This window comes from Centrocercus urophasianus, unplaced genomic scaffold (assembly GCF_019232065.1).
Source record: "Centrocercus urophasianus isolate 14NV4802_14NV808 unplaced genomic scaffold, USGS_Curo_1.0 seq_26, whole genome shotgun sequence".
NCBI classification, from domain to species: domain Eukaryota; kingdom Metazoa; phylum Chordata; class Aves; order Galliformes; family Phasianidae; genus Centrocercus; species Centrocercus urophasianus.
In genome coordinates this window covers 9,570,278-9,588,351 of record NW_024884822.1, presented here as the reverse complement: position 1 = coordinate 9,588,351, position 18,074 = coordinate 9,570,278, and the positions used below count along the sequence as shown (strand labels likewise).

The 18,074-nt window shown below is 41.0% G+C and overlaps 1 protein-coding gene across 2 annotated transcripts in view; it reads left to right on the top strand.

Annotated features, from left to right (window-relative positions):
- The first annotated feature begins 1,973 nt into the window (after nucleotides 1–1,973).
- SGCD (sarcoglycan delta) overlaps nucleotides 1,974–18,074 on the top strand; it is a 213,368-nt gene continuing 197,267 nt past the window's right edge. Inside the window, exon 1 of one of the 2 annotated variants that reach the window (XM_042826092.1) lies at nucleotides 1,974–1,994. The gene's annotated coding sequence lies outside the window, so the exon portion shown is untranslated. The remainder of the gene's footprint in view (nucleotides 1,995–18,074) is intronic. The other variant, XM_042826090.1, reaches the window with a different exon arrangement.

Sequence of the window (18,074 nt, the reverse complement as noted above, 5' to 3'; positions counted from 1 at the left end):
GCATTTTTCTTCTAACTGGAAGTCCACATACTTTCCTGAGTGATTTTTTTGTTTTGCTTTGTTTACTAGTGCATCACTACTATTCTTCATTTAATTATTCTTTCTCATTATTCCTTATTCTTCTGAAAATTTTGATTTTTACCCTCTTTTTAGCTAGAGTTGTGTCCTCAGATGCTCTAGAGTAGTTAAGATGTATATCAGAACTCCTGCCCAGGAGGTTTTATCAGACTCTTCTGGATGTGTTCTTGCTAACCATGGCTAATCCTGGTTCATGTTTCAAATTCACCTCCAGTTCGTGAAGACTTTATTCCTGAGGGGACCAAACGTATGTTGGAATCAAAGTGAGGTGACAAATTAAACGCAGTGTTTGGTGTTTTTGTCTCCATGAACATCACCTGTGAGATTACCCCACTTCTGTAACACAAGAACTTTTTTTTTCATCTTCTCTATAGCAAATAATAATTCACTTACAACCCATTGTGTCAGCACTTTAATCGGCAGCTTTAATTATCTACCATTGTTTCTTAAGTTAGATGTCCAGCTGTGCCACCCCCACACAGCCTGGAACATGGTGATTTTACAGGGCTGGGGCTGCCCTGTAATCAGTGATAAAAATCTATTCATTATCACTTTCTTATTCAGCATAAAACTGATGAAACTGTTTGTTGTAGCAGTGCTGGTTTATCCATGGGCATGGAGTCATCTCCCTTTGTTTTTTGTCAGCCTGTTGCCACAGTGTTGTTGCAGTTGGTCTTCCTCTCCCTGATACTGATGGATTTAATAATGTTTTTATTTTAATTGTACTGTGTCTTTGCTTCTGGTCGCCTGAATAGCAACTAACAGTATCAAGATATAATGAGGTGCTGTATATAGGTTGAAAGAGAAAGTGCCTTTCTTACGCGTGTAGCAAACACCAATTTAAATTCAAACCGCTTGAGTTTTGGTGGTTTTCTTTTTTTCTCATGTCTGTGCTTTGTGCTGATGTGAGTGAGTCTTGGTGTCCAGGCATTCTCACACTGATGAATTTGGGTGTCTATGATCCACTGGCACTGAAATTCTGCACCAAATATGTGTTTGTGTGAATGGCTCCAAACCAAAAGTCAGAGTTGGACAAATGCTAAACTTCAGAGCACATCTTTTTTTTTTTTTTTTTTTTTTTTTTTAGTGGGTTGGAGTTGGATCCAAGAGCCAGTGGCAGAGAAGTTTGCATCTGGAGATGGATTTCTAGTCTTATCTCTGCATGTTTTTCCCTGACTCCTCCACGAGCTGCATTGTATGCTGTGCAGTTGCTTTGACAGGCAAGATGGAGGTTTTGTAATTAGGAGCCTCCCATCATATGGTGTCCCCGCTGTGTTTCATCCTGAGCTGTCTTCCTGGGGCTGAGGAAGCTCTGCTTTTGCCGTGCTTTGTACAGCATTAAAGTGTGTAGAAAAGGCTAAATGTTGTAGGCCAGATGCTGCCTTTCCTTTGCCTTTTATCAGCCTAGAGAATAATTTCACTCCTGGGACGGCACTTGGCTCATGTAACTGGTGCATGACTTCAAGAGGCTCCTGCTCTTCGTCAGTTCTCCCGGGCACAGCGAGAGCTGTTTGCAGAGCATCATTTTTATTGCAGGCTGACACTGTGGGTCTACGTTTCCTTCTACATTTTGGGGTTACTTTGGCTGAGTTCAATTCCAGCTGCAACATGAAGGCAGACATAAGGAGTAACGTTTTTCTTTTTAAGCCATACTTAAAATGTGAATGATGCTGAGATCTTTTGTCATTGCATTCTTGACTGAAGCTAAACACTTCAGATATTTCTATAATAAAACTGAAGTTTTCTGCAGCATCCACAACACCAAGAGGCATTCTTTGAAGATGAACTCTTTCTACCCATATTCCTGCTGTATTTCTATTTGCAGATGCTCCTTACCCCTGTTCTATCCTGTGAGGGAGGAATTTTTGGAGCCTGAAATGGAGAATCAGCCCCTGAGAGGACTTGGATACAGAGAGGTTACTGCTCAGGCAATATTTTGGGTCAATTTAAATGGCATGTGGGTGTGGGTTTAAATAAATAGCTTTAACCTTTAGCTTACTGATGGAACTGAAAATAGATACAGGGCTGGGCACATTGGAAGAACTGCTTGTGAAATGTGTACCATTGCTGCCAGCATTACATTGAATAAATAGATCACTCTTCAGGGCTGTCAAGCCAACACCTTTGCCAGTAAAAGGGAATAGGATTATTTTTTTTTTTTTAAACCAGCAGACAAGTCTAAAAGAAGCTCTTACCCCTTTTGGGATGGCTTTGCATTTACAAGATTGTACTTGGCAATTTATTTCATGAACTGGTCTTTGAATATTATTCTTAGATCTTCATCATTATGTAATTACCCAGTTAAACTTTCATGTAGACTCTATCCTAACCAGTTATATCCTAATGACAAGAATGAGAGCATGTTGATAGTTACTGGATATTCTATTACCTTGTGGCTCAGGATGAGCTTTTGTGACTTGGGAGCTAGAGAAAAGCTCATGAGATTGATTTTTTTTTTTTTTTCTTTTTTGCCAAAATGTGGTGTACGTATTCTGGCTTAGTAACTGTCTGCTCTAGGCTGAGCTCTATCACTGCTCTTGCCTAAATGTTGGATGTGGAATAGGTATGTGCTCCTATAACTTGTCTTCACAAGGAGAGTAGAAAAAACAACCAGCAGAGGTCTTGTGCTAGTGTCCAGTCACTTATCCAAAGGAAAATAAATGGAATGCTCATAATTATTCTAAGCTTCTAACAATGTGAAATCTTCATCTAGAGTATAGTCATAATAGCTAGGGGGTAACTACTCAAATTGTTCTGCATGGAGTTGCTTTACAGTCAGAATTTCCAGTTATTTGTCAGAAGGAGACGAGAAGATTGTTCTTTTCCTGAGAGGAGTGAGAAAGTTGTTTGTTTTAACAGACCCAAACTACAAGTGGTTCAGCTGTATTTCCCTGCAGCCTCAGTCTCCAGTTGCTCAACTCTGGGACGACCTGGGCAGAGCTCTGCACTGGAGGAATAGCCTAGATTAAAAAAAAAAAAAAAAAAGATAAAAAATAATCAGGAGAAGACCTTGTAAAGGCAGCGGTGATTTCTTGGAGGAGTATAAAGTTATTTTCATCCACTGATTTGCTCCTCTGGTGTAAACGTAGGCGTGATAAAATATGCAGATAATACTTCATAGTAACAATCTTCTGATAGATAATAATGTCAAAGAAAAATAGAGTCGTAAGCTTAACAGGAGCTACTGTTTCAGTACCATTTCCTTCTGCAGATCATTACTACTGGCTATACCTGCTGAGAAGCAGATACTCAGCTACAGAGCATGCCAAGGACAAATGAATTTTTACTTTTTATGCTTGCGTTGATCATTGCCCTGCGTCAAACAGGTCAAAGACTTGTGTTCTCTAAAATGTGCATCACTCTCCACCCTGTATAAATGCATCATACCATGACAGCATGAAATTCTGTGGGAAGATGTTTTGGCATACATTTCCATAATAAAATACCTTAAATTTGCTTATGCAAAGCACTGGGAGTGATTCACTAGTGTGTGAGCAGATTGTACAGGGGAACTCCTGAAAGAGCAGCAGATTGGTCATGAGCTTGTGATTTCATATACTGTGAGTTTGGGAGGAGCTGTTGAGTTGCCAGTGCTCAGGGACAAATCATGACAAGGTGCCACCAAGGGCAGTAGCTCAAGAGCTGAAGTTTGACCACGCAGTATGCGATGATAAGAATGAAAATGGAGATGCATGAGAGAGGCAGCAAAAATTCTGCCTTTTCAGGTTGTCTGTCATCTTTCTGGTTTATCAAGATCAGGAAGAAAATAACCTAGGTGGTTTAGGTGTTCTGTAACTATTTGCAGGGTTTCCTCAAACAGTCCCCTGAAGCATCTGCTTTTCCACTGTGATTCAGGTTTCTGGTCTAAGCAGAGCACTCATCTAATCTGCTATGACAGATTCCAGATTCTAAATATCATATAGCATAATCCATAAGGACATGGTGGTATCCCCTGCAAGGTGTTTATCTTCTGTGCCCCGGGGGTCATTCTTGTGACTGCTCTTGGAGGCCTCCACGCTGCTTATCAGTGGAGAAGTCAAGAATCCATACAAGTAACAAACGCTGGCCACAGCCAGCACTGCAGGCCAGACAACATGTTATCTTCATCAGCAAATCTGTAATAAAATGTGGTTAAGGCAGTGTGTCTTTTCCTTGATGAAAAGGAATACTAAATATGTCCCTAGGTGTATGGGGTAGACATACCTGCGTATCCATGCCAAACAGTCCATTTATGGGCAGCGGAGGGCAGTTTATATGATCTGTAAAATGGGCAGGTGTGAATTTCCAGTTACCTGCAGAGGATATGTATGTGTAGCTGTCATGAGTTAGCACAAATATCTGAAAGCTGAATATTGCAGTGCGTGCTTGGGAGGAGCGCTGCACCCTGCAGCTCCAAAGGCCATCCTGGCCAAGTCACTTGATGAGCAGAAATCAGCAGCACTGACACGGAGTGCACAGGTTCACCCCTTTACTTGCTGCAGGGTGGGAAGGGTTTGCTGGGGGAGGGAGATGTTGGTTATTCATGTAACAATTTGTATTAAGTAGGCACTTTCTTGTTCGCTCCTTTTGATCTGTCTAGACACCCTAATTATGGATACAGCCTTAACAAGGATGATAAAGGGACACAGGGGTTATGAACTATGAGGAGAGGTTAAGAAAGTTATGTTTATATTCATTAGAATGGAGGAGATTAAGAGGGATTCTGACCAAGCTGTGCAAAATCCAGAAGGTTCTGAAGAAAAAGGGATGCCCTCAGAATATTCAGGAGAGGAACTGAAGATGGGAAGTGGAGGACAGGTGCTGATGTGGTTGAAATTGGTTTGGAGAAGTTTTTACAAGAGCATTTCTTTCAGCTGATCTGCGGGCTATTGGAAGACAGCTTGGGAGGCCAGAAATACAGGGTATTTCATGTAGCTTGTCTTCGAATTGTCAGTGCAGAACGTAATGAATTAAAAAAAGCTGTTTTGCTTCTTTGGAACTTAAGTTCTGCATTGGAGCAACGCGTAGAGGAGGCATATTGTAGCTCACAGGTTGTCTCTGCTTCCTTAGTTGTAGTCAGGCCCTTTATGAAGTCCATAAATCTAATTCTACTATCAGCCTGTTACTAAATAAAGTCAAAAGGACCTGGCATGGTTACTTGGGGAGATTTTCACTAATGTGAAAGGGTGCAAAGCTGGCAAGCAAAAGATGTATGGTTGAGAAGGACATCAGTTGTGCTACTGCACAGGCCAAAATTGGGAGGACTGGGAGACAGTCACTGACAGCAATAAAGGGTTATGAAGTGGTTTACAAAAGCACTGGAAGTAAGAGGAAAGAAAAACAAATAATGGAGTAGACAGAGAAGACAGAAATACCAGATGCCATTATTTTACACTGCTCTTTGCAGGAAGGTTAATAATTGTGTCAGAGCCATAACAGTGTTCCCTGTAATGAGGGGTTATGAGCAAAGGCAAGAACAAGATAAGGAGTATTTAGATAAGCATGATATATTTGGGTCAGCACGGCCTTCTGAAATGTACCCACAGAATTATTTACGATGACTCTCAGAAGCTCATGGGGAACAGCGAAATTGTCAGAAGTCTGAAGGAAGGCAAACATAGTACCTGTCATCGTGGAGGGCACTATGAAGGAAACAGAGCCTTGTAAATACCTAAAAAGGTACGGAATAAGTTACTGAACTCGCAGTGAGTAATATCCAAAATGCTTTATTAAGACAAAACCATTGTAACTTCCTTCTGTGGATGGGTGACTGATCTGGAACAGAGGAAGGCAGAAGCACTCCATCTTCAGGTGGGTGTCTGATACTCTCTTAAGCACTGTGATCTCGTAAGAGAGAGAGCTGAGCTCAAACTTGTAGCTTTCCAACTTTTTGGTTAGTGAATCAGTAGATGCTTTTAGCAGAGGTGTGCGTTGCTAAGTAGAAAGGAATTCCCTGGGCAGGGTCTGCTGTTGCCTGACACACCTGAGTTGAACAAAATACGTAAGAGCAGCTATGCCCTTGAAATGGGAGGGGACCATGCATTAAGATATTTTTAAATATCTATTTTTATAAATGCTTTCCTTTAATGAAAGTTGCTGTGTACAGCAGTATGCTCTCTGCTCTTTCTTCACCATCCCCTTCCCTGGTGAATTTACTATGAAAGAGTTTTGCCTTGAGCAATAGCCTGTACTGCAGTAGAGTATCACGTACAGAGAACTTACCTAACATCACACAACAATGTAATAGTTGGGTGGAGGATGGGAATCTAGAAGTAAGCCTTAGAAAAGTTGGCTTAAAGATAATTCTTTTTAAGCATTCCTTAGACTTTTGTACAAAGATTGCAGACTAGGCATTCCAGCATCTTCTATGAGCACAGGATTTATGCGCTGTAATAAATGTATCCGTAGGGTGCCGCATTGTTGTAATGATGGTGAAATATGGTAAAATTAGGGGAATTAATAATGACCTAGATGGAGTAATTTAGCATTGTGATAACTAAACTCCAACCAAATACTCAGTATATTCACAGAACTGTGTAAAAAGATCATTGAATTTGAGTGTCTAAGGGGAATCTTACATAGAAAACAAAACAAAACCCTAATCATAAACAAATGCCATGGCATATCATTAAGAGGATTAAGTGGCTTGAAACTGATGTCTAAGGCATTTTGGTTGAGTGTTGCTAAAAATACCACATGCTTGAAAATTATCTTCTCTTTGCCACCCTCTCTTCTGCTAGTTGTATGCCATGCAGCATTATCCTTGTTTATCAGGTCTGCCTCGTACCAGGTCTTTATCTGTGAGGTTTCTTGCTTCATGCCAGACTGGATCTGAATGTTGCAGCCTGATGTCTTGGCACTGTTCAGTGCCAAACCATTAATACCTTAATAGTGATGGAAAGGCCAGGTTCAGCAAACCCAGGCTAAAAGCAAAACGGAAAAGCACGAGACTTATGGAGTTTGCTAAATTTAGTTGCCTCCTTGGTCTTTAAAAAAGGCTTGGGTTTTAGTTTGAAATAACTTTTTTTTATAGAAGGTGTGGCTTACATAATAAGGTTTTTTGTTTCTTGCTTTTTTTAAAAAAGGCATTTTCAAGAGTAATTGAAAATTCAAAGAAACATTACAGAGTATACAAGTTTTACATTGACTTCAACTCAATAGCTTTCTGAATAATTACTGTTCTCAAAACCCTGGATTTTGGTCTATTGGTCTATAAATATACATTCTTTGAATAACTAGATTATATGGAATCATGGAATATCCCAAATCGGAAGGGACCCACGAGGATCACTAAGTCCAACTCCTGCCTCCATGCAGGATTACTCAAATCCAAACCGTGTGTCTGAGGGCATTATCTAAGTGCTATTACATTGAACTCTATGCCCACCACTCTCTGGTGAAGAGCCCTTCCCTAATGCCTGGCCTGAGCCTTCCCTGACATAGGTCCATGCCATTCTTTCAGGTCCTATCCAATTAAAATCAATAAAATATGCAAAAATAAATGATATTCATAGAAATATAAATTTTCTGTTCTGCCCTTCTTAGTGGTAGTTGCATTATCCCATTTTCCGTGGTTGTTTTTTTTTTTTTGTGTGTGTGTGTGTGTGTGTGTGTGTGTGTGTTTTGGGAGGAAGAAGCTGTAGATGTAATTTAGGCAAGTCAAACATTTGAGGAGAAGCTTTTTTGTAGTGGAGCCACTGAATCTCTCTGAATGTCTCTGCAATGGTCACTTACCCATCTCCATTCAGGCCCACAGGGAAGCGGCTTGCACTAACCAAACTCTTAGATAATAAAGCAATGCAGGAGATATGGTTGCTTCCAGGATGGTTTAATATACGTGAGCTTGTAGCCATGAGCCAAATAGGAAGGAATACAAACTGCAATGCCAATTGAGATCACCATCAGTTAATGGGAAGTTTTGCACTGATGGCAGCAGCCTTTTGATCAGGTCTCTGGGTGCAAAGTAAATGCTCTTGCAAAAGAATAAAGGAAAAACAGTGCAAACAAGACCTGGGTGCAGGTTCTGAGGGCAGCCCAGCCATCACCTGTGTCATGTCGGGTTTGTAGGTGCAGGGCTGACAGCAGCATCCTGTCCCACAGCTCTGTGTTTGGTGTATGTATTGAATAGCTCTAGTTTCGAACAGACTTAGTGTTCTCACCTGAAATATCACCACTTCGTCATTTTTTGTAGTGCTGAAATAAATTGTCAAAAATGTCTCTAGTGTCACAGGTTGGATTTTGGTGTTAACAAGGCTGGACTTCAGTGTTAACAAGTTCTTTATTTTGCCAGTTTGTACCAGTTCACTGCAGGAGCTGTCTTGTACCCTGTGACGACTTCTGATCCTCTCATGTTTGGAAACAAGCATCACTGGGTTGGCTCTTTTATTCTGCTTACGTTATGCACTCTGCCGACCGACGGTTGGTAGCCCCAGTCAAAGAGGACTTCCACAAATGCACAAGCAGAAATGTACATCATAGCATTTCTGTCTCATGTTGATGGCCACGCCACAGCAGCTTTACAGTGATCTGATTGCCTCCAGGGAATGTAGCTTATTCAGGAATGTAAGAAGAAAGGAAAGGTATCTTTATGCCAGAGTGGAGAGAGATTGCCAAATGAAATTAAAATTTCCATCTAGACAGAAATAAAAATTAGCCCTTCATCACACATTAAGGTAACACTCAAGTTGCTCTGTAAGCTTTAGTTACCTGATTGTGTTCTTTTGAGGATGCATGCACAAATAGATATGTTAGTCATGTTGTATGTAGGAATGAAGCTTAAATTTAAGTGAGGTGCTTCACCACTGGTATTGCTTTCTAACAGCCCTGCTATTCTTGGTGTGGGATGGGTTATTTGAGCTACTGGTTCCTTTTTTGGTTGGTTTAACCCCATGTAGTCCTACATTCAGTAAGTGTTTAAACAGCAAGATGTAATCTTCATGAATTATTACGGAGCAGTGAAAGTCTATCACATTGCACACAGGATTTTGAGCACAGAAGAGTATAAGAGCTTGCTCTGTGTCAGAACTGGCATTTTAATCAAGGAAAAAATATTTTAAAAATAGTAAGTGTAATGGAGTATAAGTGAATGCATATCAGTACAACCCATTAAATGCACAGAACCTGCTGAGAGATATGGAGGTATCATTCCTGTATAAATCAGTTCATAAACTCGTTTTTAATTTTTTGGCAGACTTATGAAGCCAATTAGCATAGTCATAAATATTCAGCTTTAATGGGCAAGTAAATAATTAATGTTATTGCCTTTGTAAATTTAGGTTTTCAGTTATAAATTAACATAATTAAAAGAGTAATGTTTCAGCACGCATTTTAGCAGCCACATCTAAATCAAGCAATTAAACTGTAGGTTTTTCACATCAAATGAATTCAGTTTATAAGGATGCAAACTGTAGACATAAATTTGTTTTTCATGGTCAGATTCATTACAAAAATGTGAAGGAGAATACTCTGCAGTAGATGTAATCAAGCATATTATTTGAAGAGCCATTAATATATACTTTAACTACTTTTGGTTGTCCTTTCACAGTGAAATAGAAGCGGGAAGGCCTACTTCCCATCAGTCTCTGACACGGGGGTAATTGTGACGACTGCTGTAAGGCTGTTATTGCTGAGTAACAGTTGTCACGTGTCTTTGTTGAACTGATTGTGAATATACAAGGTATGGATCTAAAAAGATAAAAGAAACTGCTCTGTAGTAATTAGCTGCAGCAGCTCCAGGCTGACTGACGACAGCTGTGAGCTTGATCCTGATTTCTTCCCCCACCCCCTGCTGCTGCTTGCTTTGGACTTCTATGCTGCACTCGTGCCATCTTCATATGTTGTTCTTTGGTCTTAGTGAGCAATCAAAACCGTACCTGGGAAGAGCAGATGTGTTAATAGGAGCATGCAACTATTTATAATGCAGGTGCCAATCAGAGCTGCTGAAGTTCATTGCTTTCAGCGGCTGCTAAGGAAGAGTGGAGCATGTACAGGACTGCAGCTTCTGGTTGGTGCAGGAAGTCACAGCAGGATTTCTGGAGCTGCTTTAGAGAGTGGTTAAGGCATGTCTGAAACCACCACGATGTATGGAATTGGTCCTTTCTATGGTTTGCTGTTTTTTAATATGAAATTGCGTGTTTCAGTTTCCGTGAAGAATGTCATTTCATGGCTTTTAATATGGTTCTTTTGGGTGATGACAGGAAGCATCCAGAATTGACTCTAAAACACACATATGCCTAGACACACGTATGCATCCATGCAATGAAGTTTGACAATTTGTCTCCAGTCAAACAAGACCTGAAAATCCCCACTGAAGAAACAGAGCTGTAGACTTTTCTGATCTTGCAGGCTTCACAGATTATAATTTATCATGGGCTGAGCAGTCTATTTATAGTTCTTCATAACCGTTCCTAAGAGCAGCCTTTTGCAAACTGCCAAAGCTTTGCACATTTGTAATGAGAAGCGTTTCTCAATGCACAGGCTTGCCCACATCCAAACTTGTTCATTGACATTTCTCAAAGCTGTGATTTCAGACTCATTTTTTGCCCTGTAACAAAGAGGGCAGATTTATCACTGGCAAAAGCCTCCTGAAGTCGATGAAGTTACACCAGAGATAAATTCAGGCCAATCAACTTTGTTGCTGTTGTTCAAACCATTTGCAGTGCTATGCAGATAGACAGCTGAAGGCTTTTCTTGCAGTGTCCAATTGTTTAAGGGTGAGTGGACTGAAAAAAAAAAACCAAACCCAACCCAAATCCCTTACAGATGAATTTGTCTAATTGATTTATACGTGCAGTACTGCATTGTGATGGTATTACTTTGTTGGCTTTTTTTTTTTTTCTTACTTTAGCGAAGCACCCTAAACTCTCTTGCATGATATTTATGGGGTCGTGTTTCCAAAGAAAAGTTAGATGAACAAAGGGTGCAAGAGTTTGAGAATCCAGCTACTTGATGACACAGTTATGGTGTAAAGACAGTTAACACTACATGTAAATGTGGATCTGTAGAAGACAACCGGTGATAAGGCAGAGTTCTGTTTCAAATGCTGCGCTGTGCTGAGTAGTTTTCATCTGTTTTTCATAGTTATATTTTGTCCATGTCTGGATGTCAGTGGGGTTCAGGTGCATTGTATGCTTGCTGTACAAGCAGTGGCTAAATGATTCTTCTCATCTCATGCCCAAGCTCTACCTGGGCTCTGTGACACATTTCTGACTGGGATCTAACAATCAGCCCCTTCACAGAGCCAGCAGTCTGTAGCTGTGTCTGAAGAGAATTTGGTGTGTTTCGTAACAAGGTTATTCTAGACTCCTCTGCATTTGATAGTCTACTTTTAGCTGCTTTGGTTTGCAGCACAAATCAAAAGATTGCTTTAAGACTACTGAGAGCCTAATGAGATTGAAGGCAGTTCAGATGCTTGCTGCTTGCGGTGGCTCAGCAGTGCAGTCTGCTGGATGCTGTATTTCTGCTCTGTTCATTTGGATTTACAGCACGGTGAGGAAACCAGCTTTCACCAACTGAAAGCAGTGTGACACTGCCTTATTTTATGAGGGAATGAGAGTATTTCAGTTAGTTTGGAGACTTTTTGGAAAAATCCATCTAACCTGTCTCCTAGAGCTGACAGCAGGAGGGGTTTACGTGGGTGCACTCTGAAGATATTTCTGATACAGAATCTGAGGCAACGATGCCTTCCGTAACAGCACTGGATTGCTCAGCATTTTGCACTCATTACTGTTTTCTGTAGCTCAACGTGTAGGACTAGATGGGCTGGTTGAGAAAATGTTGATTGGAGAAGTGTGTGTGCTTAGGGAAGAAAGTAGTAAGGGGGTCCAAATGTATTTGAGCATGTGCTGTACCCCCAAAAGTCCATTCCGGGGACTTATAAGCACTTCTATTCCTTTACAGTCCTCCTAAACACACACCAACCTTCTCTGAACTTGACACTTCCATTAGAGATCTCCTGCAGCCCCAGGTTTGCTCTGGCCTCTCTTTGCCTCCCCTAGGCATCAGTGTAGTCCTTGTCCCTGCTGCTCTGGCACACCTTTGTGCACCTCCTCCGTTGTCCTTGTACCACTGACCGAAATTAAAGCACTTAAGGGCTCCTTCTTAAGTGATTGATCAGGCTTTTATGCTGGCTTCCAGCTCAACTTGAGTTTATTTTTCTTCAAATATATGACCTATCATAGAAGAGCCACATTTCAGGAGTTAGCTTCGTGTTTTTAAGTGTCAGTGAATTTGATATACTTTCCAGGTGAACGTCTCAGATTTGTGCAGTAAATAAGGCTTTCTTTGTGTGTCGTTCATGAACTTGCTTGACTCTTACTTTTCTCTTGTAACTGTAAAACCACAGAAATGTTGCAGCTTCCAGAGCCAAGAATATGTTGCGTACAGCTAATTTATCAAACAAAACTTCCAAAAGTTTGAAAAGTGCCTGAAAGCAATTGTTCTTACTAACTAACCCTGGCTCAATGCATCAAAGTAGGACCAAGTTGGAGACTCAACAAATGCATCAGTTTGATGCTATGTGTGGATTTTAAAATCGAAACCCTGAGAAGAATAATCTGAATTTATAATGGAAAACCCTGCTCAGATTCCAGGTTGACAACTGACTGACAGCTGTGTGTCCTCCAGCTGCCACAGAATCCAATAGATTTGTATTTTCTCAAACATTTGGCATACCAGCTTATCCCAATATGTTCCACAGAGATAAACAATAAAGTTACAGTTAAATAAATAACTTCAGAGATAAGCAACTTCAGCAAAGGACGAAAGGTTTGCTTAGCAATGACATTTAACAGTAGATGGAGATATACACATTTACTTATTCACTTTGCAAGAAAAAAAAAAAAGTATGAAAAATAGCAGTAATTCAAAGCAGAAGTCTCTGGAGAGTGACAGATTAGGACAGCAAAAACAGTTTTTTATGAGCAGTCTTAATGCAGAGTAGTAATAAATCTCACTGATTTCAGGGGGAGCAGAATGAGGACAGTGCCAGAACCACTGGGAAACTTCATCTGCAGTGTTTGGGAGAGTCTGGGAATGGAGGGGGAGGAAAGTGAAAGGCAGGCTGAAGGAGATGTAGGGAAGTCAGTCCTGAGATTTGGGTGGCAAAATACAACTACAGTGAGTTTGAATTAGATTATAGTTAGTGGTCAAGCTAATACCTTTGATAGAGAGAGAAGTACAGTATGTTTATAAAAAGCTTATGCTGTAATGCCCTGATCTTGTAATACGATTCACTTCTATGCTATCAGCTGCAGTAAAGAGATCCAGGGGTATGTGAGTCCTCCAGTAATGAGCAGCATTCCTTGTCCTGGCGTGTAACTGAGTTACGGAATATAGAAAATAGATCCAAATGTATTCCAGAAGAGTCTCAGTATGCTAACTCGGTTTGTGTTGAAGTGTATCTTGGAGTAGATCCAAAAATGATGTCTTTCCCTGGTTAACAGAATTAGGTTTACACTGTGGCATATATTGACAAAGTGGGGCAGTTGAGGCTCTCACAGCACATCCCACACATGATCCCACCTCTGCATCATGGTGACTGCTGGGGGAGGGCAGTGGGTGTGCGAGCCCAGCCTTTTGGAGGCCGTTGCAGGTGCTGCAGGCAGCCTTCTTTGGCTTAAGGAAAAAGGGGGCGAGGGAATATAAGGACACTGACTTCACCTTGCCGTACAGTTTCAGACTCTCTTATACTATACTTCGATACGAAGAATTCTGTAAGCAGGACAAATGTTAATGCTGATTGGTATAGTGCAGCTGGGCTGAAGAAACATGCTTTAAATTTGGTAGAAATAGATGCGTGGTTTCTTTTTACTGTGATAGAGAGCCATGTATGCTATGAAATTAAGGCTCTGTTTAATTGTGACACTAAGCTGAGTGACATGATTGTTTTCTAGTTATGCTCCCACTTTAGGTTTGAGTGAGGAGAAATCCAGTTAGATGCCGTTGTATCAGCAAAGTTGTATCACGTAGCTGTCTCTGAGAGAAACCTGTCAGTTTAATTTTACTTTTCTACCATGTAACGTAAGTACTATTATGATGATGTTAATGACAGACATGGTTACCACTGTCCTTGTTTCTTTTCTCCTGGATGCCTTTAGTTTGCACTTGGATGGCAAAAAGCAGTGCTAACATTCAGCAGCATCACAGCATTCCATTATATTTCAGGCAGTGTATTCTCCATTTTGTTACTGTTTGCGTTGAGTTCATTTCTTGAGGACGTCCATCACACTGCCGACCTCCACCAATTATCCAAATCACTGACGTTATCACCTGAATTGCAGCTCAGCTCTTTTGCTACTAGTTTTGTTGGCAGGGAAAAAAAAAAAAAGCCTCAAAACAGATGAATGCTAGGATTGCTGGTGACTTCTGTTTTATTTATGTTTTGTACTCAGCCATCGTGAATGACAAAGTATGTCTGGGACACGATCGTGGGCAGCGCTGTAAGTGTTATAGTTGGAAAGGTGCCATAGTAGTATTGCTACCAATTTTTTACCATTAGCCTTCTGGAAAGAGGGATTCAAAGCCTCATTTTATTCTCTTCTTCACCAGTGTCACCTTTACACTAAATTAATGTAAGATCTTTACCAGAGATGGAGCTGACAAGATGAATTGTTGATCCTACAGCTTCCTTGATGCAACAGGAGCAGAAAAACAAATCCAGTAAAAACACAGAAGCCAATTTCCAATACAATATGAGCTGTGAGGAGTCATGAGCATCCTCTGAGATAGCTGAATACCTTTGCTTTCAGCTGAAGCCAGTGAGCGTGTTGGGATTGATTAAGCCATGCTGTCCTGAAGCTCTCTAGAAAACAGTGAGTTTGATACTGAAGGATGTGTAAAATGCAGCAGCTGTTGCTTACTCTGCTGTATGGGGGCTAATGTCCAAGGCTGTAATTAGAAGATATGTCTGCTAATGAATCGGCATTATTTCCTGCTGTGTTCAGTGTCTGCTCTGGGATCTTTTTCTTGCCCTTCCGGAAGAGGCTGACTTTGTTAAATGTCTAGCAATAAACCTGTGTTTTTCCCTGCCTGTTTCACAACCTTTTTTTATGCTTCTACCAGTAGAGCTCCCCTGCATTAGTTTTGTGTTTGGCCAAGTGTGGCCCTAGGGAAAGGGGAATTAGGAGACTGCATGCACACGTATTGTGCATGTTTGAGTGTTGTATGCGAGTCCACGTGGGTGCACACGCAAAGCTTTGATTTCCTAGCGTCCACAGCAGCAGTAAAACCAAAACAACTTTAGATATGGTTTCAGATTTTTAAGTCATTGGATTCCTGAAATATATAATTTTTCCAGGCCCAGCTAATGTCCTCAATTGCAGTTGGCTAGGTTGTAATGAATTTTTGAAGAGCCAAACAGTAATTTGAATATATGCACAGTAAAATACAGTTACAAATAAATTGTTCAGCTTGTAGATACCTCATTTAGCCCTGTAAAAAGTTGCATATTCTCACTAATGTGATCGTTCTCACATTAGTGAGAATATCATCGTTCACACATACATCTCACTATGTATGATCATAGCTGCAAGGTCCACACCTTGAGCTACATGACACCCAAAGACAAGGATGACTGTACTGGGTCAGATAAAGGTCCAGCTGGCTCCTGTCCTCACCCTGACAGTGACAAATAGCTGGTGCCTGAAGAAGAGTGTAAGAACAGGACAAAGGGTAAAGCAAGGCTGCCTTTGGGATGGTCTTCTAACCTTCATTGATCTGTGGTCTGAGAACATTTCAAGATAGAAGTGGTGTCTTCAAATTTAAGACTCGATCTGATTCATTACATCTAAAGTATATAGTTATTTTGTGTAATACATGCTTTCTATCAGCAAAGGGGTGAGGCTTCTCTAAGGGAAATACAGTTTTTACTAGAAAACTCTCGTCTGTCTTTCTGATTAATGAGAACATCTATATTCCTGCTCTTGTGACTTGTAGACTGATTTAATACATTTAACTCTGTTAATTTAGGAATGTGCTTGAATATTATATAGTCACTGCATTTTCTTGAAACCAAAGTTGTTTATCTCCTTCATCGCCACAGCTCCCATTTTTCCCCACCCTCCAGCATCACTGCACATCTGCATTGCTCTACAATTCCAGTCTGACTTGGGCAACTGCTTGCCTGGAATCTGTGGCAGCATTTTCCAGCTTAGTGCTGCTGTGCTTTCAGTCTCCTAATGGTAGTGGTTAGATGTGAGGGAAGGTTTTTTTTTTGTTTTTTTTTGTCTTTGCCAAAAGCTGAAAGTGTGCTCTCTTGCCTGTGCTGTAATTTATGGTCCACCCAGCAGTGCAGGAATTCAGACAGAAGAGAAACTCCAAGGGCATGCATAGCAGCATGTTAAGACAACGTGCCAAATTCTTACCAAAGAGATTTCCCTCAGATGAGCATTAGCAAGCTGTACTGAATAGGAGCTTTCAAAAACGCATCTCTTCCAAATTGAGACCAGGCTTCGGCACTCAGTTTACAATGATAATCTACTCCTGTTGTTCCTTCTGCTTTTCAACTCGGATGATTCTATAGTTAGTGCACAAGAATGCAGAACTGATTTTCTTTATGATTTTTGTGTTAGGCTTTTATGAAGAAAAATGAAAAAGTTATTGTAACTGTGGTCCCCAGAGACAGAAATCCCCTTGAAGAGGCAGGGTTGGGTCTTGCTGCTCCCTGCAGGTCTGCTGCTGCAGCATCATCCCATCAACAGCCGTCAGTCATTTAGCAACCATTCTGGTTGGCAGTCTGATTTTTTTCATTATTTTGTCCCTCTCTGCTCTGCTCTTATGAGGCCCTATCTGGAGTACTGTGTCCAGGTCCGGAATACAAGAAAGACAGAGAGCTGTTGGAGAGGTTCCAGAGGAGAGCCACGAAGATGATCAGGGGGCTGGAGCACCTCCCCTGCAAACACAGGCTGAGGGAGCTGGGCTTGTTCAGCCTGGAGAAAAGAAGGCTGTGGGGTGACGTCATGGCAGCCTTCAGTACCTAAAGGGAGCCTACAAACAAGAGGGAAGTCAACTCTTTGAAAGGGTAGATAACTGCGGGACAAGGGGAAATGGTTTTAAGTTGAGGGAGGGAAGATTTAAGTTGGATGTCAGGGAAAAGTTCTTTACTGTGAGAGAGGTGAAGTACTGGAACAGGCTGCCCAGAGAGGTCTTGGATACCCCAACCCTAGAGGTGTTCAAGGCTGGATTGGATGGGACCCTGGGCAGCCTGGTGTTGTATTAAATGGGGAGGTTGATGGCCCTGCCTGTGGCAAGAGGGTTGGAGATTTGTGATTCTTGAGGTCCCTTCCAACACTGGCCATTCTGTGATTCATGTGCCATTTGCAACCAAAGGCTTGATAGTTAGCCTGGAAGATGACAGAATCTGTGAAGCTTTGTGTTTTTCCATTAAGTCTGAGTTCAAGAGGTGCAGGAGGTCTGCATTGTGCCAGGAAATGAAGGATTAAATAAAGTAAATAGACTTGGTTGTTCTGATCTGTGTGGCTGTGATTGCTGTATGGACTTTTGGTTATGGACAGTCCAGAGAGATTGGAGGTGAAGAATGTGATGGCAGCAGTGGGCATACAAATGTTTGAACTTCCCAGTGCTTCTCTAAGGTTGTTGGATGTTGTTGCAAGCTAGCTGTGATCAGTGATAGGAAGCCAGAAAACATGGTGATACAGAGCTCCTGCCCTCCCAGAAATCCGTAGGATGTTTTTCTGTCTCTGACAATTGAATTCAGGAACATGTTGTTGAGTGTTGGGCTGACAGTCACTGCTTCCCATTAACTATAAGACCTAATGTAATTGCCCATTGAGAAGCTTTGAATTTCCTAAATGAGAGCAGTTTTTAAACAGTGCAAAGTATTAAGACTGAGGCTGTGTCATTGCTTTTAATATAAAAGTTCTGTTATTCTGTGAAAATGCTATAATGAATTAAAACATTCCCTATGGAGAAATGTATTACTTATTTCCTAGTATATCAGACTAGAATAAAATGCAGCCGAGCTAGCATTTGTTTCATGGTGCAGTGGTACTATTAAAGTT